At 36.4% G+C, this 20,996-nt stretch overlaps 1 long non-coding RNA gene and 1 pseudogene across 7 annotated transcripts in view; one reads left to right on the top strand and one right to left on the bottom strand.

Annotated features, from left to right (window-relative positions):
* LOC140632426 (uncharacterized) overlaps window positions 1-20,996 on the top strand; it is a 62,414-nt gene that overhangs the window by 6,836 nt on the left and 34,582 nt on the right. The window contains exon 3 of one of the 7 annotated variants that reach the window (XR_012029980.1): window positions 7,571-8,010. The exons of the other annotated variants lie outside the window; for them this stretch is intronic. This is a non-coding gene — a long non-coding RNA (uncharacterized lncRNA). Of the gene's footprint in view, window positions 1-7,570; window positions 8,011-20,996 lie in introns of those variants that run through there. 7 annotated transcript variants of the gene reach the window in all.
* LOC140608512 (SNRPN upstream reading frame protein-like) lies at window positions 6,140-6,478 on the bottom strand (annotated as a pseudogene).

Here is a 20,996-nt window from a genome sequence, read left to right as displayed (position 1 = left end):
CTCTTCAAGATATACATCTTGTTCTAATTATTTTCCTGAACTTAAGAGTTGTAGAGTAAGGAAAACGGTTAGTGTTAAAGTTCTTTGGGAGTTGTGTTAACAACCTATAAGGAGAAAACACCTATTATTATCTCAATAGATGGAAAAAAATTTTACTAGCAAAGAAAAACTCGTAAATATAAAAATTTTAACAAACAAGGTCTTTACCAAGAACCTATAGCCAACATTCTTAGGTGAAATATTAGAATTCCTACAAAGCAAGAATTTCTGCTAAAGTTCTATCATTGAGTATGTATTAAAGGCCCTAAAAATATGCTAAGAAATATAAATATTAAAAGGGAAGAGGTAAAATTACGACTTACGGAGATGTGATTACCTATACAGGAAATTGAAAAGAATCAAACAGATGAACTATAATATCTCATGTAAGAGTCCATTAAGGTGGCCAATACAAGATTGACATACAAAAATAAATAATGTGCTATATATCATAATAACTGATAAGAAAATGGTATAGAAAAAAAATCCCACTCACCATAGCAATAACAAGGAAACATTTTAAGATAATAATTAATAATAATAATTATGATACCCACATGAAGAATACAGTCAAACTTATGGTGTCAAAGAAGAATTGAAAACATGGAGAGATAAGCTATGTTCTTAGATGGGAAGATTTAATATTGTAAAAAAACCTTAATTCTACCCTAATTAATGTATAAGTTTAATGCAACCCCTATTACAGTATTACCAGAATTTTTAATGAAGTTTAAATCTAAATTTCTTCTGGAAAACAATTTTAGAATTCAAAGAGAAAAATATGCAAAAATAATAAAAGATTGGGGGAATCATAATCACTGGAATTTGCATTACTATATATGAAAACATAAGGTTTTACTAATGAACATAGTATGATATTGATGTTAAAGTGGACATAAAGATCAATGAACAGAATAGTCCAGAATTCAATCCTATTTATATATAGATATGATTAACCTTATAACTTAAATCTATGAGCAAAGGTTAATAAATGTTACTGGGAAATTTAATATATTATTTGGAAGAAGTAAGGCTGGGCACAGAGATGTACCCAAATTTCAGATGAAATAGGGGCTATATATAAGCAAAACAAACTAGAAAGTAGAAGATAATTGGACTTGTCTAGCTAATTAATTGAAACGGGATGTGTTAAAAAACCTGAGGGTACACAAAAGACCCTCAATAAATAGGGACTCTACCTTCTTGCAATGCCCAGTGCAGGATCTTACTGTCTATAGAAATGTGTTCAGAAAAGGTGATTCTCTTTGCTAATCATTTAAGTCATCTTTTACTATGCTCTATCCTTAGGTCTAGCCAAGAGCTAGATCCTTATGATAGGTTCTCTGTTACATTGTTTGTCTTGCAAAGAATAGCCATCATTTAGAATCACAGCACATCATAGATCAGGAATGCTCCTTTAGGATTTGATTTCCAAGATTTAATTTGATGTTTTGTGTATGCTTAGAGGGCCTGTGGATAGGACACAAATGGTTTGATCCATTTCTAGACAGCTTGAATACTTTCTGAGAAACAGAGATGAATAAATTATTTGTTGGAGTTAAAACAGTAGGCACTCCCAGACTGCTTTCCTACTGGGAGATTAAAATACTCAAAATGACTGTTTGAGGAACCTCCACACAGTTTTCCAGAGTGGCTGCACCAGTTCACATTCCCACCAACAGTGTATGAGGGTTCCCTTTTCTCCACATCCTCTCCAACATTTGTTGTTTCCTGCCTTGTTAATTTTCCCCATTCTCACTGGTGTGAGGTGGTATCTCATCGTGGTTTTGATTTGTATTTCCCTGATGGCCAGTGATGCAGAGCATTTTCTCATGTGCATGTTGGCCATGTCTATGTCTTCCTCTGTGAGATTTCTGTTCATGTGTTTTGCCCATTTCATGATTGGATTGTTTGTTTCTTTGGTGTTGAGTTTAAGAAGTTCTTTATAGATCTTGGAAACTAGCCCTTTATCTGATATGTCATTTGCAAATATCTTCTCCCATTCTGTAGGTTGTCTTTGAGTTTTGTTGACTGTATCCTTTGCTGTGCAAAAGCTTCTTATCTTGATGAAGTCCCAATAGTTCATTGGTTTATGTATACAATGGAATATTACTCAGCTATTAGAAATGACAAATACCCACCATTTGCTTCAACGTGGATGGAACTGGAGGGTATTATGCTGAGTGAAGTAAGTCAGTCGGAGAAGGACAAACATTATATGTTCTCATTCATTTGGGGAATATAAATAATAGTGAAAGGGAATATAAGGGAAGGGGGAAGAAATGTGTGGGAAATATCAGAAAGGGAGACAGAACGTAAAGACTGCTAACTCTGGGAAACGAACTAGGGGTGGTGGAAGGGGAGGAGGGCGGGGGGTGGGAGTGAATGGGTGACGGGCACTGGGTGTTATTCTGTATGTTAGTAAATTGAACACCAATTAAAAAAAAATTAAAAATTAAAAAAAAAATACTCAAAATGATCCTAATGACTCTATCTTCTTCAGAATAAAGCAAAAATGAACTAATCACTGGGTGAAAATAGCCATAATAGAAGCAAAGCATTCATTTGACTAATGCTACAGGTTCTAAAAGTGTATCTAAAAGATACAATGTATAGAAAAAGAACTACAGTAAAAATTATCTTTCTCCATAGGCCCACACAATTTTAGCAGGCTTTTTGGTCGAATTTCATGAGTATATTGTTGACGACGAAATTTCAATGTAAAAGAGCTTTCAACAATGAAGTCTTGAAATTTTTCACAACTTAGCCCATATATACCAACTTCTACAAACTATGTAGCACATGTTCTATATCAGTGTGAGCTTGAGTATTTATTCCATATTTGCATATTGTTGTTTGTTAATTTAATAGGCATGGGCTTATTTTTTTTACTTTTGGTACCTGACCCTCCAAAACAAGGATTGTTGCATAGGGATGCTAAAGTTATCAAAACCTGATATAGTCTCTATAAATACCCACTCTCTAAAGAGCATAGATCAGCATAGATCTCCAACACATCAACATTTTTGTTAATGAGTTTCCTAATTACTCTTTGGATATTGTAAACATGTAATGATATAAATCAAATACAATACATATTGATTGAGAAGTGAAATTGGAAATCTACAATAAAGTCAATAAAATCAGTGAAAGTAGTGATGGAAAAAGATTCCAATTTATAGATGAAACTATTGACAAATGAGTACTTAGTAGAATTAGATCAATTAATAACCAAAGAAGAAATTATTGACAAGACTAGTACCATAATATAACATTTTGGAGACAAATTTGTATATCAGTGTATTAAGAGAGCACCTTGGAAAATTAGAGCACTTGAATAACTTTTAATGACTCTTGCTGTGATCATTTTGCAATAGGTAGAGAGTGGCATATCCTGCTAACCTATATCTTTATCAGAAAAGTTACCTTAAAAAGAACCAACACTTGGGGTGTCTGGGTGGCTAAATTGGTGAAAGGCTACTCTTGATTTTGGCTCAGGTGATGATCTCAGGGTTGTGGGCTCCAGCCCCACATCAGGCTCTGCACTCAGTGAGAAATCTGCTTGAGAGTCTCTTCCTCTTCTTCTGCCCCTCACCCTGCTGTGTCCTCTCTTTCTCTAAAAGTAAATAAATATTTTTTAAATTTATTATTTATTGATTGATTTTTAAAGATTTTATTCATTTATTCAGAGAGACACACAGAGAGAAAGAGGCAGAGACATAGGCAGAGGGAGAAGCAGGCTCCATACAGGGAGCCTGACTTGATCCTGGGTTTCTAGGATCATGCCCTGAGCCAAAGGCAAGCGCTAAACTGCTGAGCCACCCAGGGATCCCCTAATTTTTTTTTTTAAAGAACCAGTGCTTGATTCATTCTTTGTTCTAATAATTACTGCATAGCTATAGTTTTAACTTCTATAAAATACAGTATGAAATACTGATTTTTATCAGTTGTGGTTACATTTTTAAAAAGACAATCAAACCTTTTTTTCCCCTTACTCTGTACATGTTATTTGTTTTCTATTTTAAGTAGATTCACTTTAAGTGAGTTTTTCTAGGACGAATTATTCTCCGATCATGAAAACCTGTTGTCCTGTAAGCCATTAGCTCTATACTGTGGAAGAAACTTTAAAGGATAAATTGAATACGACATGGTCCATATGCTAAAGAAGCATACAGTTCAGCCAATGTATATGACAGTGCCTCGTTTTCTTTTACCTTCCATGACATGCACACTGTCTTGAGAGGAAATCAAGGATTTTTAATCCATTTTCCTTATTCCCAACATAGCTAGTAGTTCCAAGACCATGGACACAGTGTGGGCTTAACGATTGCAAATTTGAGGTGGAATTTTCATCACTTTATTAGACAAAGTCTTCTTGTTTGCATTATATAAAGATTCTTATCTATTATTACTGCTATTTGATGGAAAGACAATGTTTATTGCTACATGAGATTTTTTTTCCCCAAATAATGATGATATAACTTCAGAGGATAAATTGGCTTTTCTGAAGAAGTTTTATTTTATTTTTTTAAATTTTTATTTATTTATGATAGAGAGCAAGAGAGAGAGGCAGAGACATAGGCAGAGGGAGAAGCAGGCTCCATGCACCAGGAGCCCGATGTGGGATTCGATCCCGGGTCTCCAGGATCGTGCCCTGAGCCAAAGGCAGGCGCCAAACCGCTGCACCATCCAGGGATCCCCTCTGAAGAAGTTTTATTATGATGTTTGAATATGAAGAATGAATTTGAAGTTTTTTCTCTCACATTGCTCTGTTGACTTCCTTTTTTCTTTTAGAATTTGCTGTGGAAAAGAAAAACAGACTTTTGTTAAAGCATTAAAATAATTTAGCTTTTTATCTATAAGAATGAAAATAAAAGAGGGTGCCTAGGGGCTCAGTCAATTGAGTGTCTGACTCTTGATTTTGGTTCAAGTCTTGATCTGGGGGTCATGAGACCGAGCCCTGCATCGGGCTCCATGCTCAACGGGGAGTCTGCTTGAGATTCTTTCTTTCTTTTTTTTTTTTTTTAAGATTTTATTTATTATTTATTCATGATAGACAGAGAGAGAGAGAGAGAGAGAGAGAGGCAGAGACACAGGCAGAAGGAGAAGCAGGCTCCATGCAGGGAGCCCGATGTGGGACTCGATCCCTGGACTCCAGGATTGTGCCCTGGGCCAAAGGCAGGTGCCAAACCGCTGAGCCACCCAGGGATCCCCCTTGAGATTCTTTCTGTCCCTTTCCCTTTGCCCCTCCCCCCACTGCTCATGTGCTCTTTCTCCCTCAAAATAAATAGATAAAAATCTTCTTTAAAAAATGGAAAAATTCTGATTTTGACACACATGACTTGTAACTTATATATGCAGGTTAGCCAAGGCACTTTCAGAAATGATCTCCCTATGTTACACAGTTATCAGTGCCTTTTAAAAATATATTACTAGCCAGGATTTTATTGTTACTAGTGGAAATTCTGCTGTCTACAAAAGCTGTCAAGACATTTATTTATCATCGTAATTTCTCTCCCCTTCTACCTTCATCTGAATGCCTATGAGAATAGAGATAGTTGTGTGAGTGAAGAGTAGTCATAATGTATGTGTATTATAACTGCAATTTCTAAAGAAGAAATTGTGCTTGCAGTCTTGCTCAATGAATGATCTTTAAGGATCTCAATTAGGACTTAGGATCTCAATTTCAGGACTAGACATGCTGGTCTGCTTTCTCTTTAAAACAAAGTTTGTTAAAAGATTGTGATCCAGGAAAATTACACCATGTTTTCAGTTTATTTATTTTTTGAAAGGATTTATTTGTTTATTTTAGAGAGAATGAGGGATAGAGCACACACATGTATGGGGAGAGGCAGAGGGAAAGGGAGAGAGAGTCTCAAGCAGATTCATTGCTGAGCATGGATCCTGAGGCAAGGCTGGATCTCACCATCCTTAGATCACAACCTGAGCTGAAACCAGGAGTTGGATGCTTAACCTAGTGTATCACTCAGGTGCCCCACCAAGTTTTCTGAATGAGATTAAGAAAAATAAATGTAAAAATCAGACATTATATTGATTAAGTATTTTTTCATGATGAGACCATGTATTTTTTTTATTTTTAAAAGATTTATTTTAACATATCCCAAATAATTGACCTCCAAACACACCATTTATTTATTCCTAACCATGACTGTATCAGTTCTAACCTGGTTTTTCACTTGGATATTAGCTACCTGAATGTTCCAATACTGCTTTAACCACCTCTTGGTGTCTCAGCCAAGAATGCCTGTCTCAGTTCAGCCTGGAAATCCACCACAGGGACTTGCTGCTGCTGAGATCACCTTGGGTACAGCTGACACTCTTGGTTGCTCAGTGAGGCTGTCCTTCTACGTTTGACTTGGACTTCCACCTCTGGGACGTGCTGTTCCGTAGTCCGTCTCAGGTGTAAGCGGTCCCTGGAAAATTAGTTGGATCTCCTTAGACTAATTGAATGAGTCTTAGAAGAAAGACTCATTCTTGAGTGCACCTTTTAGTGATAAAAGAAGACTCTTAGGATCAAAGAAAGCTTCATTGCTTCTTCTGTTAACGTGGTGACCCTTTGGGTCCTGAACTCAGAAGCATTATTCTCCTTCCTAGCCTTCAAGGCTTGATATTCAATCCAAATGTGACTCCTTAGTCATTCTGAGCAGTGTAATTTTTTCTTAACCCCACATTTTGCAAACTGTCTGGGAGAGTGCTGTCTCAGAAATCTCTCCCTTTACAAATCCTAAATGATAGACAAGACTTTCTTCTCTCTCACTGCTGCTGTCCTGGCTGCTCGACTGCCCATGTGGCTCCCTTCAATCTAAGTTTTGGAAGGGCCACATGAGGTCCTCCAGTACTGTTTCTAAATTCTGACCATGACAGCTGCCCAGCATCATAGATGCAGCATTATCCTGAGACTCTCTGGAGCTTCTTTATCCTTCACTAAAACTGCTGCCCCCAATGTCTATCTTTGCTATGAACAAAACTGTCCCTGGCCACAACAGATGCTCTCTTTCAGTGATGTAGAGATGATTCCTCTGCATTTCTGCCTTTAGTAGAATGCTAAAAAAAAACAGGAAAAAAAGTCTGTCTCAAGGGCATATACTCTTTTTCCCTCTTTTTTAAATTAAACTATTTTATTTAAATTCCATTAGTTAACATAGAGCACAGCATTAGTTTCAGTTGTAGATTTCAGTTGTTCATCCACTGCAGATAACACCAGTGTTCAGTACATCACATGCCCTCCTTAATGCCCATCACCCAGTTACCCAATCCCCACCCACCCCCAATCTCTCCTCCAGCGACCCTCAGTTTGTTTTCTAGAGTTAAGAGTCTCTTATGGATGCAACTAGACCGGTACTATGCTGACTGAAATAAGTCAGTCAGAGAAAGACAATTATCATATGGTTTTACTCATATATGGAACTTAAGAAAAGAGATAACCATAGGGGAAAGGAGGGAAAAAGAAAACAAGATGAAATCAGAGGGGGAAAGAATGTACACTTTAAACTTACTTGCTGTCTTCTAGCAGAGAGAACAGAGAACTGAAGTCAATTTATCCATTTCTCCCATTTCGCGCCATGAAAATCTGAGGTGGCCAAGATGCAGATCCCCTGACAGAAGTGCTTCTCGTTCTTCAAGATCCACCATGTAACATTTTACAGACACCATTTCTGTTCAACAGGAGGAGCCCCGATTCCCTATCCTGAGTCCCTATCCACATTTTCAACAATCAAAATAGTTTAATCTTTTAATAAAAGCAAAATTAATTTCCTCACCATGAGACATCTGAGTGGCTCAGTTAAGCGTCTGCCTTTGGCTTAGGCCATGATCCCAGGGCACTGGGATGGAGTCCCACATCGGCTCCCTCCTCAGTGGTGATCTCTCTCACTCTCTCTCTCAAATAAAGAAATAAAAATCTTAAAAATAATCTCATCATGATGATCCCTGGCCGAGAGCCCTAGCCTTCTAGGGCACAAACAAACCCCTTGTGTGATTTTTTTGCAGGGAGTGAACCTGTGCAAATTCTGCTGCTTATGCTGATGTGCATTTTATACTGATTTTTTAAAATTTTAATTTTTAAAATAAATATTTATAATTGCTTAACAATTTGTAAAGATTTTTATAATTCATTATTTGTTAAATATTTTCTTGTGTCAAGAACTATGGTGTATTTTTGATTGGAACTCTTTATGGTAGATATTTGAAAAAAAGGGAAAAAAGGAAAGGAAAAATGAGAAGCAGCAATAATTACATTGGTCAGCATCTTTGTCTCTATTTTTCATTCTGCATGATGCTCACTAATAAGCCATGTCTCCCAGTTGCCACATCCCACAGCAGCTTGTCCCAAATGGTAGTGGGGGTAAGGAAGCAGGAATTACTCAACTTTGAAAGGTTTTCTCAACCTATGGATGAATGGATGGATGATCATATGGTTACCTTACTATTTTTAGTGTTTTGTTTCTGAAGTTAGATTACAGGCATCATAAAAAAAAAAAAAAAAAAAAGCAAGGCAGCCTTTGGCCTACAGGTGTCTGTTACTAACTACTATTATATATAGGGTGAAACACAGAAACAAAATGACAACTATGAATTCTGTTTGGTGACACCACAGATCGAATCACTTCTGTACTCGGAAGCTTCCACTTTTTTCCATTTTCAGAATAGCACACAACAAAACAAAATGAAATACCAAGTCCTTTGTGTGGTCTACAAAGCCCTACATGATTCCACTTCGATCTGCTCTTCTGACTGTATCACTCTTTCCTTTCCTGCTGCAATCTATCGAGCAACATTACCTCCTCGCTCTTTCCTGGACATACTGGTATACTCTTATCTCAGGGCCTTTGCACTTACTCTTCATTTTTTTTTAAGATTTTATTTATTTCATGAGAATACACAGGAGAGAGAGAGAGAGAGGCAGAGACACAGGCAGAGGGAGAAGCAGGCTTCATGCAGGGAGCCCGACGTGGGACTCGATCCTGGGTCTCCAGGATCCTGCCCTGGGCTGAAGGTGGCGCTAAACCGCTGAGCCACCTGGCTGCCCGCACTTACTCTTCCTTTAGCCTGGATCTCCCTGTCCCCAGTACCCCTGAGTCTTTTTCCCTCATTTGCTCACATCACTGATCAAACATGACCAGCAGAGAGACTTTCTCCAACCCCCCTTTCTAAACCAGCTCCCTTTCCTAGTCCTGTAATAAGTTTTATTTTGTTTTATAGCACTTACCATCTTTTGTTAAATGTTTGTGTTTTGTCTATCTCCTCAGAGACAATAGACAATAGACAGACTTCATGAGTTTGGATTTTGTGGATGGGCCTGTATTGCCAGCACTTAGAAGGGTACCTGGGAAAGAGCAGGCAGGCACTCAGACAAAGCAGATGTTGTCACTGACCCACTCTTGAACCATTTAAGCCAAGTTCCAGCTGCTAATATCTGCATCTTCGAGTGAGAGGATGCTTTCCAGAAACTGTAGAAGGTCATTTTGGCTACCTAGACATCAGGCTTGAGGATTTACTACCCCAACTTCTGCCAAAGGGCAGCCCTCAATTGATAATTCTCAGCGTTTGCTGTTCAAATACTTGTAGTTTCCTTGTCCTTCAGTGGAGGGGTTTCTGAGTAAGGAGATTGGGGTGGGAGGAGGACTTTTGGGGCTGAGGCAGCTTTTCTTCACAACACAGTTTATTGACTACTTTCTCTTCCCAGTATCATTTCCCCACTCCCCTTCCTTCTTGCACTTGTCAATATTTCCCTTCAAATTCTTTTTTTTAAATGATTTTATTTATTTATTCATCAGAGACACATAGACACAGAGCTAGAGACATAGGCAGAGGGAGAAGCAGGCCCCTGGCGGGGAGCCAGGTGTGTGACTTGATCCGGGGACTCCAGGACCACGCCCTGAGCCAAAGGCAGACGCTCAACCATTGAGCCACCTGGGCATCCCTCCCTTCAAATTCTAGTCTCAGGATCTGTTTGGAGCAATCCGAACCAAGTTGATAAATATTTATTATTGTTGAATGAATATTCACGGTGGATTCTGGATACATGTTTAGAAACAAGACTGAAGAAGGGACAGTTGCAGCACAGTTTTACAGAAGGTGGAAAATCAACTCAGCATCCAAGAGATGGGATTACTACATCCTAGTGAGACAAGGTGATAATATTATGGGGATAAAAAAGCAAAGCAAAGCAAACGTATCTTGGCAGCATCTGAGAATCAGTATCTGCAACTGGATCCTTACAAAGCTATAAGGCTGAACACAGAAATAAATACACGTAATGCTGACTTCACGGGTGTGAAGCCTATGTGGTTGCACAGGACTCCATGTTCAGAATGACCCTGTACTTGGTTTGAAGCTCTGCTGTTGCCATCTTCAAATTCTTAATAGTGTTTTGGGTTTTCTGTTTGTTTTTTGTTTTTGTTTTTTTTTGTTTTGTTTTGTTTTTAGCAAGGAGCCCTGCAGTTTGATTTTTTTTTTATTGGAGTTCAATTTGCCAACATATAGCATAACACCCAGTGCTTACAAATTATATAGCTAACCTAAGGTACACACCATAGTTTCTCATTATAGTTGAGGAAGAGGAATAGACTATCAAGGGTTTGGCATGAGAGAAAGATTTTATAGAGTTAGGTGGTAGAATTTCCTTCTGGTAGAAATTCTAAGGATCTTCCCACAGTTGGCTTTAATCAAGAGTGCTCTTTTCTTATTTCAGATAATTATAGCAGCCTTGAAAGCAGAAATAAATAATTATCAATATTACCTCATACTGTTACTTGGTATAAATCATTAAAACATTTTTGGATGGATGTAATATATATTACTACTTATAGTTTGATTTATACAGAGAAAAAATACAACTGATACGAGTTAGATAAACCATTGTGAAATACTTACAAAAAGGTCACATTTGTCATCTTAATTGACCTCTAGTATTTGTTTTTGTGATATGTGTCCTGTTTGCTGCTGGTGACTTTTCAATTGATCACTCATCTGCCTTTTCAGTTGGAAGGCTGCCAAGGATTTTTGATATTTCCATCTGACAACTGGCTTGTAAGATACTATTTTTAAAATACGCCATTTTGTTTATTTCCATTTAAATACTAAAAAAAAACACCCTCTTTTGATATAAAAAAGTTACTTGAGAAAAAACAATTATCCCTTGTGAGAAATTTTGGTTTGTGGATTTTTAAGTTGGGTGGCAAGTAAGTAAAGTATTGCAGCATTTTCCACTAACTAAAAACAGCTATCATGTGATGATGGCTGTTACATCTGCAGCTGACACCCACTTCAAAGAACAGGTGCCTGTAGATGTTTAAAAAAGAAAAAGCAGCTCTTGTACCAGTCTACAGCAGCCTTCAGGAAGTGATGAGTGGGAGCAGTGGGAAGACTGGCTCACAGGCAGCTTTGGGTCACTATGTCACAGAGCTGCATCAGGGAGCTTAGGTGCTCACTGCCCTTTCTCCTGAATAAGTCTTCAATATCAGGGGCTAAACTGCTGGATGATAACATTTATTAAAAAGTAATGACTTTACGTGTAAAAGAACGAAGTTGGATGCTAACCCTGAATCTTATACAAAAGTTAACTCAAAATGGATGAAAGACTTAAACATAAGAGATAAAAACCATAGAATTGTAGAGGAAAACAGGTAAAAGCTTCATGACATTAGACTTGGCAGTGATTTCTTACATAAGACACCAAAAGGATAGGCTACAAAAGACAAAATACATAAACTGGACTTAACTGAAATAAAAAACTTTATGGATCAAAGAACATAACAGAGTGAAAGGGCAGCCCACAGAGTACAGAAAATATTTGCAAGTCATGTATCTTATAAGAAATTAATATCCAGAACATATAAAGAACTCCTCCAACTTAACAACAAAAAAATCTCTTAACAATTCAATTCAAAACTGGGCAAAGGACTTGAACAGACTTTTTCCAAAGAATATATACAAATGTCCAATTAACACATACAAATAATCAGCAAAACTAATCATCAGGGAAATGAAAATCAAGACCACAATGAAATATCACTTCTTATCCATTAATGTGGCTTTTATTAAAAATAAAAAGCCAGGAATAAAAACTGTTGTCAAGAAAGTGAATAAATTGGAATTGTGCATTGCTGGTGGGGATGTAAAATGTTATAGCTACTGTGGAAAACATTATAACAAAAATGTTAAGTAGAAAAATTAAGCCAAGTTATTGTGTGATTTAGCAATTCTACTTCTAGGTATATGCTTAAAGGTCGAAAGCAAGGACTCTTAACAGATACCTGTACACCCATGCTCATAATTACATTATTCCCCATAGCCAAAAGGTAGAAATAACCCAAATGTCCATAAACAGATAAATGAGTAAATGAAACATAGTATATACATGCAATGGAATGTTATGCAGCCTTAAAAAGGAATGAAGTTGACACGTGCTACAATATGGATGAAACTTGAAAATATGCTAAATGAAATAAGCCAGACACAAAAGAACAAAGATTATATGATTGATTCCACTTAAAAGAGGGATCTGGAATAGGCTAATTCACAGAGACAGAGTAGAATAGGGGCCAGAGAAGTAGAGAATGGGGAGTTATTTATTTATTATTTATTTAATGGGTACAGAGTTTCTGTTTAGGATGATGAAAAAGTTTTGGAGATGGGTAACATTGATGGCTGCACAACATTGTAGACATACTTAGTGCCATGGAGGTGTACACTTAAGCATGGTTAAAATGGCAAATTTTATGTTATATACATTTTATCACAACTTTAAAAAAGAAATCTTATCAGGAATAATATGATTTTTAGAAATTTTGTTAAAAATTAAAAAGAACAATTTTTAGGGGAATCTGGGTGGCTCAGTCAGTTAAGCATCTGAATCTTGGTTTCAGCTCAGGGCATGATCTCAGGGTCCTGGGATGGAGCCCTGTGTCAGATTCCACACTCAGTGGGGAATCTTCTCTCTGCCTCTCCCTCTGCCTCTCCCCAACCTCCTTCTCTAAAAAAAAAAAAAAAAAAAAAAAAAAGTTTTTATTTTATTTTTTATTTTATTTATTTTTATTGAAGTACAGTTGACACAAATACTACATTAGCTTCAGATGTTATTGAATGTTTTACAGTGATAACATGCATATGAATTTTATGCAATAGAGAAAATTACCAAGTGGAAAGCAACAGGTGTTCTGATTGCCTTGCGTCGTGGTGAGTATGATTTTAGACATCTCTCTGGGCATTTCTTTAATGTGGCTGAGTGAGTGAATACATGGACTGTCAGTTGCATGGACTTAGATACAGAACATAAACAATTTGATAAGAATGAGATCATACTATGCATATTATTTTAGAAATAGAAAAGTTATATTTAATTTGACCTAAATATAACCCAGGGGAAAGAAACTAAAATGAAACTGAATTACTAAGATTTTTTTTTACCATTAGAAGGCAGTTAAGACTAGTTCCAACTTAGGTTGGAGGATACATTTTTTTAAAGCTACATGACTCAATTTTGGACAACATGTGAGCTGACTCCATGCAATGAAAGAAAGGTGATTAGTACTCTTATACTTCCATCTCCTCTATCCCAGTCTCCAGAGTTCTGTTACTTCTATTATTTTTGTTTTATTGGAGTTTAGAGCATTTACATCCTATTCTGAAAAATATGGCTCCCCAAATTATTTAGTTTTAATTTTATATCTATATTGCCTTAGTGACCATCAACAGTCTTCTCCCTCCTATATCTATTGTTGAGACTGGTTTCAACACTGCTAAGTTGATTAGCTTTCATTGTTTGTTTTTTTTAAGATTTTATTTATTTATTCATGAGAGACACAGAGAGAGAGAGAGGCACAGACACAGGCAGAGGTATAAGCAGACTCCATGCAGGGAGCCTGACATGGGACTCAATCCCGGGTCTCCAGGAACACACCCTGGGCTGAAGGCGGCACTAAACCACTGAGCCACCCAGGCTGCCCAGCTTTCATTATTAAAGTGGGTTTTTCAGGATGAGCTGTAGTGTTTGAATGCCTTTCTCAATGCTTTTTCAAGAATGCCTGTATCTCTATATTCAAACACCAAACTAGCAGGAACAGTATTCTTGAGTCATATTCTTCCTCCCACAGAGCACTCTGTAAGCACTGCTATACTGTCTTGTGGTGCTGAATATTGCTGAGAAAATACCAGAGGCCTGACCAATCCATCCCCACCCTCCTCTGTAGATAGCTTATTTATTCTGCTTGGATTCCAGAAGTCTTTCATTGGCTTTGAAGCTCAATAACTTCCCCTGTATATGTTCCATTGTGAGCAATCTGTATCAATCTTTTCTAGTATATGGTACATCCATTTACCCACAGAACTAGCTATTCTTTCATTTCAGAATATTGCTGAATTATGTTTTAAAATAACTTTTTCATTAGGTTTGTTGAGGTGCTGTTTCAAGGACTAAATTATCTTCATGTTGAATAAATTATATATGTCTTCAATTTACTCAATTATCTTTGGCCTCTATTTCCCTGTTATTCAATTTCTTTGTATTTTGGATTCACAGGAATATTTCAAGCTTTTTTCACTTAAATGTCAGGTAACTCAATATTCATATGTATATGTGTGTATATATATGCATATATACTTAAATATATCCCATTTGTTGTGGTCTATAGATTTTAAAATCTATAACAGTATAATTTTTATTATCAATTTATTTCTTTGCTTGAGAGCAGGAGTCAGAGCAGCCCCAGTGGCTCAGCGGTTTAGCGCCGCTTTCAGCCCGGGGCAGGATCCTGGAGATCCAGGATCGAGTCCCACGTTGGGTTCCTGCATGGAGCCTACTTCTCCCTCTGCCTGTGTCTCTGCCTCTCTCTCTCTATGTCTCTCACAGATAAATAAATAAAAATCTTAAAAAAGAGAGAGAGAGAGCAGGAGTCAGCATGCTTTTTCTGTAAAGGATCAGAGAGTAAATATTTTAGGCTTTGTGAGGCACATATCATTTCTGTCACATAGTCTTTGTTTTTTTGTGTTTTATAATCCTTTACAAAAGTGAAAAACAATCTTAAATTGCAGGTACAGGCCATACAAAAGTAGTTGTAGTTTGTGGATTCCTGCTCTTAGAATCACTTTATCATCTCACTCTGTTTCTTTATTAACTTGACCTTCTGTTCTTTTTATTAGATTTGTACATTCATTACATTACTTCATATAATAAAGTGCTTGAGAAATCTGCTTCTTTTTCTTATCTTTTAATATTATTTATTTATTCATAAGAGAGACAGAGAAGCAAAGGGAGAAGCATTATTATTCCTCTTCCGGTGGGGAGCCTTGATGCAGGACTTATCCTAGGACCCAGGGATCACAACCTGAGCCAAAGGCAGATGCTCAACCACTTGAGCCACCCAGGTGTCCCTCTTATTTTTTTCAAAAAAAGTTCTTCACCTAATTTTGCTGATAAAATATTTTCCTCCCTCCCAGTATTCCTTCCTGTTTATCCCTTTTCTTCCCTTCTTTCCTTCCTTCCTTCCCTTCTCCCTTTCTTCCTTCATGTGTTTGTCTGGTTGCCATGACATTTTCTTCTCTCTTGCTCATGTTTTATTTAGATGGCTTAGTTCAAACACTCTGCCTTTTATAATATAGTGTGGGTGTTCTCCCTAATTCTCTTCCCATTTACCTCTGGGACCTATTTATTATTTCCCCTCTGGGCTAATATATGAGGGCATTTTTATTCTTTCAAACCACTTTTTAAAGAGGTGAGGGAAAAGAAAGCAAACTTAATCGGGGCTCATGCTGTCCTTGTGGGGAAATCTTGTTCTGCAGTCTGTTTAGGGTGTGAAATGTCTTGTCCTATAACTCACTCCAGTTAGCCAGAGGCATGTGCTACAGATGGGTTTTGGCCTCCCACCCTAAGACAGCACAGCACCCTATAGGGTGATAGGTACTGATTGGCTTCTGCCTCAGTCGAGCTTCTAAGTTAATTTTAGGTGCTTCTACTTTTGAGGAATTTCTCTAGACTTTTCCCACAGCTACCAGTAGCACCCTAACCCTACTCTGCAAGAATTTTGGCTCATCTTTTTTAGTCCTTGCTGATTATGTCCAGGGAAGATTTAGAAGCTGTCATGTTGTGTCCCATCTAAAACTTTTGTCCTCCTACTCACCCCTTTTCTAACTTTATAGTTCAATTTTATTTGCTTTTCCTAGGATGTTTAGAAGAGAGATTATTCAATCCTGCCTTATACCATAATTTTCCCTCAGAAGTCCTTTAAAAAAATCTTCACAGTAAAAAACCCTAGATGATCTATACACCAACATAATGCCAACCAGTGTAAGTTAATTGTAAGAGCTATGATATTTTAAATCAAGTAGAATTAATAATACTCAAATACTAGTGCCAGACTATGAGGCACTGAGGAAATGAAAACACAAACATTGAATGGCAGGATAGGAAATGACCCTCAAAGGTCACATTTTGAGCGTCTTGGCTTTGGGACACTGGTTTGATAGAGTGTTTGCAGTCTACTGTAGAGATTGGATCCATCCAGCACCAAACATACACACGTACACACACACGTACACACATCCTCAACAGTAAAAAGCAGTGCATATATCAAGAGACAGTCTGATAGCAGTTCTCAGTAAAGAGATGACATGACTCCAATGTCTAGAGAGAATGAAAGACTTCCTGTAAGAAAGTGAATGTGATCTGAATCTTAAAGGAAGCATAGAACTCATATGTTCTTTCATAATTTTTAAGTAAAAAAACCCCCACTTTATTCTTAGTTTCAAATTACACTATTTTAAACATGCCATGATTTTGGGCCTGAATCACATAGGTCAGGCTTTCAGAAATATTGTGGGGAAAATCAAAGCTTAATGATGAAGTAGAAGTGAGTCCAACACCTTGTTTTCATGTATATCTTCATCTGAAGGGTACCTTAAAATTGAAGACATGGGAAAAGTAATTCACAGCTTTCTCTAGTATTGTGTTCTATAATCTCCAACTTTGTTTTCTTCTACCAGTTGAAAAGTACTGCAATTTTAAGCATTTGTGAAAGAACAGTGTCTTACTAGATCACTAAGAGACAAATTATGGATCCTTAGGTATAGAAGTATGTCAAAATAAATTTTAAACTTATTTGGAAGAAAATCTGAGTGAGATTTGCTAAGAAATTTTAGAAAATGAAAAGCAATGAGAGAGGGTTGTTCTATGGATTTTTAAGAAGTAATATTAAACCACTATAATCAAAATAAGTGAATTGGTATAGGAATGATTGAACAGAGCAACACTCTGAAAAGTCCATAAACAGAACTGGAAACAAGAAAGTAGTATGTGAACAAAGTGGCATTTCAAATCACTGGGGGAAAGGATAGTAATTCAATACATGGTGTTATAGCAAATGGCTAATTATTTGAGGGAGAGAATATAAAATGTATATTATGTATATCCTTTTATACAGAAGTCTTTACGTATGTAGATATTCCACCCCTAGGAAGATCCAAAAACAGATCTCAGAAACAATATGTTCTTAAATGTTAAAACTAAAACCTTTAAGTGCCAGAGAACCGTTAATATCTTTTCAGTCTCTGGGTCGAATAAGCATTTCCAAGCTTGGTGCCAAAGGTAGCAGATCAAATTATGTAAAAATGAAAACGTGAAGGGGTTTTTGGTAAAAACATTAAAAACTAAAAACCAAAGAAAAGAGACTAAAAAAATACTGCTGTTTTTTATAGCAAAGGACTATTACATAAAGAGTACACAGAAATAAATAATAAAAAGTGTCCCATATAACAGTGATTAAATATGTGAATGGGCTTTTCACAAGAGAAGAGTATAAAATGAAAGACAAATATCTTTTAAAATTTGGGTATCATTAGTAAGCAAAGAAATTTTAGGTTTTAAAAGGCTAGCAAGATGTAATTTAAAGAAAAATAGTAACAAATGGACAAAGATTGTTTTTTATTTGCTGGTCAAATTAATTCACTGCCAGAAGCACTGTGGCAAGCATCAAAAATATTTAACACCTTGACCAAGTGATTCCACTTCCAGAATTTTATCTTAACTATATCTGTGCACAGGAATCTTCATAGCAATACTGGTCATAATAGTAAAGAAATTGTAAACAACCATATGTTCAGTTAACTAAGTTATTTTGTATCCATTTAATAGAATTCCACATAGCCTTTTAAGATGATGTTTTACAAGAATGTTTAATGACATGAAACAATGTCTATTATAGAAGTAAAATGCAAATTACAAATATTGCATATACTTCAGAACAGTTCCATTTTTTCCCCACAGGCCTGTGCTTTTCTCAGTGATGGCATTTCTGGAGATATTTTTGTCTTTCTTCTTTCTTTCTTTCTTTCTTTCTTTCTTTCTTTCTTTCTTTCTTTCTTTCTTTCTTTCTTCTTTCTTCTTTTTCTTTTTTTTACTGTTTTTCATTCCCTTTGTACTTTCTAAAATTTTCTACCATAAACTCTTTTAAGGAGAAAAATATTAAATTTTTTGATAGTGTCAGAAATTTTTGCCAGTAAGTGTCTCCTGAGGGAACCACCCTGATAACATTTTGTGGTTTTGATATAATAACATCTGCTTTCCAGAGTGAATTTAATCCTGATGAAGTGTCAGTAGAGTTCCTTAATCAGAAAGACCAAATTGCTTTGTTCTCCTGCAGCACTGCAAAATTATTTTCACAATTGGGCTGAAAAATGGAGTATGATGGTGATAATCAACGAGTGTTCATTATTTAATTTACCCCTTATACCTATAAAGGAAAAGACTAACAGTGAGCATTTGGACAGGCTACATCAGAAATCTGAAGACCCAGGTTCTAGAACATTCCTTTTGTCCCACCAGCTTGAGGTGTGCTTTAAAGCTAATGAGATAATAATAATTGCTCACATTATTATTATTAACCTCTTGATTACAGATTACTTTCCGTGGCACTTTACTGTATTATCTCTAATTCTCATAGCCTCTTTCTCAGAGTATTAAGTCTTCCTTCCTATTTTCCTGATGAAGGGAGAAAGTGGGGTTCCCAAAGCTTGCTGACTGGTACCCAACTTCAAAGTTGCAGAGCAAGCTGCAAAGATACTTCCAGTTTGTTTCATTCACTAAAGCCCTTTTGCCCCAATAAATATCAACTAAAGGTAGTAGCTTTGGTTTACTTTGGAGGCAGTAGTTTGCAAAGAAAAGCTCAGTAAATTATATTGATCAAAAATCCAGACTTAAAATCCAGAACGCTGTGTGCGGATCCCAGGCCGTTCACTTACCTACTAGCTTTGTGGATCTTGGGCTCTGACTTCTGTGTATCCCAGCTTCTTCATTTGTAAAATAAGAACAATAATGATGCCTGCCTCAAAACATCTTAGGACAACTAAAAGAGTTATAAGTGATGTGCTGGAAATAGTGTTTGGTACTTGTTAAAGTAGTGATATGTATTTATTGAAGAATTAATAAAGAAGCAGTTTGGTGCCTAATTATGTAATGTTGATAGTGTTCACTCGTAGAACTACTAGCCTACTTAGAGTTTCGTGCATGTGTCATTCCTTCTAGTTGCATCTATTTCTCTTGAGCAATGCCCCTATGTGTATATTGAACTAATTGATGCCTTTTTATCACCTGGTCCTCTGCCTATTTGTAGAATCTGAAAAATATGATCAGGAATATCACTAAACTCATCAGTTCATTGACTAGGTTGAAGGTATTTGAAAAGACTTTGTATTAAAAATGTGTATTTATTACTAGCATGGATCAGTTGTCTTCTCAGTAGCTTTCTTTAAATACAGAGGTTTAAGAGAAAATAAAAGTTCTAAAAATCATAATTAGGGTCAAATATAGAATTAATACTCATAATATGATAGTTCCTAAGTATCTCAGCCACTCTTTCAAATGTGTTTCAGACACACAAGATAATATGAATACATGCTTTTCTAAAATTTTATGGGATTCTGTGAGTAGGTATGGGTATAAGTCTCATTTTTTTAAAGATTTTATTTATTCATGAGGGACACAAAGAGAGAGAGGCAGAGACACAGGCAGAGGGAGACGTAGGCTCCATGCAGGGAGCCTGATGTGGGATTTGATCCCAGGACCCCAGGATCATGCCCTGAGCCAAAGGCAGACAGACATTCAACTACTGAGCCATCCAGGCGTCTCTAAGTCTTGTTTCAGTATTTTCACGTGCTTGGACACTAGCCTTTTAAAGAGTTTGTGACATCATACAAACTTCTGATTATGTATTCCTGCCTAGGTTTGCAGGTACAAAGAATATCTTCATGCATTTGTAAAGTCAGAAAAGACAGCCCTATTTCACAAATAATAAAAGAATTATTAAACAATCAAACATGAGGAAACAGAGGAGTAAGTGACTTGGTTAAGCACATGGTGTAAATTAGCAGTGCTAGTTAATTAAATAATGAATTTTTTGGCAAACTATTTTTCTGCTCACTAAACCAGATTAGATTGTTAAAATACATATGTAGAAAGAGAAAATATAGTTTCTCTCTCAGTGTGGTTTATTTTTCAATTAATTCATTACAATATGTATGTATAAAAAAAGCATATCAAACAACGAACTATGGTGTGCCAAGTACCATGGAAGATGTAGAGAACCACAAGAGAGAATAAGGAAAGCTTGGGAGGTAAATTGATCTTTGGAGGATATGATTTTGCTATTGTTTAGAGCATTTCAGATTATTTCTTTGTTCACAGGTGATCAGGCATTAAAAAATATATAAATTCAATTACTTAATGGAGAGCTCAGTTGCATCTAATTTACCCATCACATTAATTCACTTGTTAGTGAACAAATGCAGTAAGAATATCTGAAGTGGTTAGTATCTCAGAAGATTTTCGGCCTCAGGCCAGGCCATTTTCACTTAAAATGTAACCATAATCATGCACATGTCAAAACGCATTCACTCTGAGACTGATATTGGTTTTGAAGTAGGTTAATACTTGTTTAAGTATAGAC

The sequence above is a fragment of the Canis lupus genome, chromosome 1, assembly GCF_048164855.1.
Source record: "Canis lupus baileyi chromosome 1, mCanLup2.hap1, whole genome shotgun sequence".
Lineage (NCBI taxonomy): Eukaryota > Metazoa > Chordata > Mammalia > Carnivora > Canidae > Canis > Canis lupus.
The sequence above is the reverse complement of the archived record's forward strand: the minus strand, read 5'-3'. Positions and strand labels throughout refer to the sequence as shown.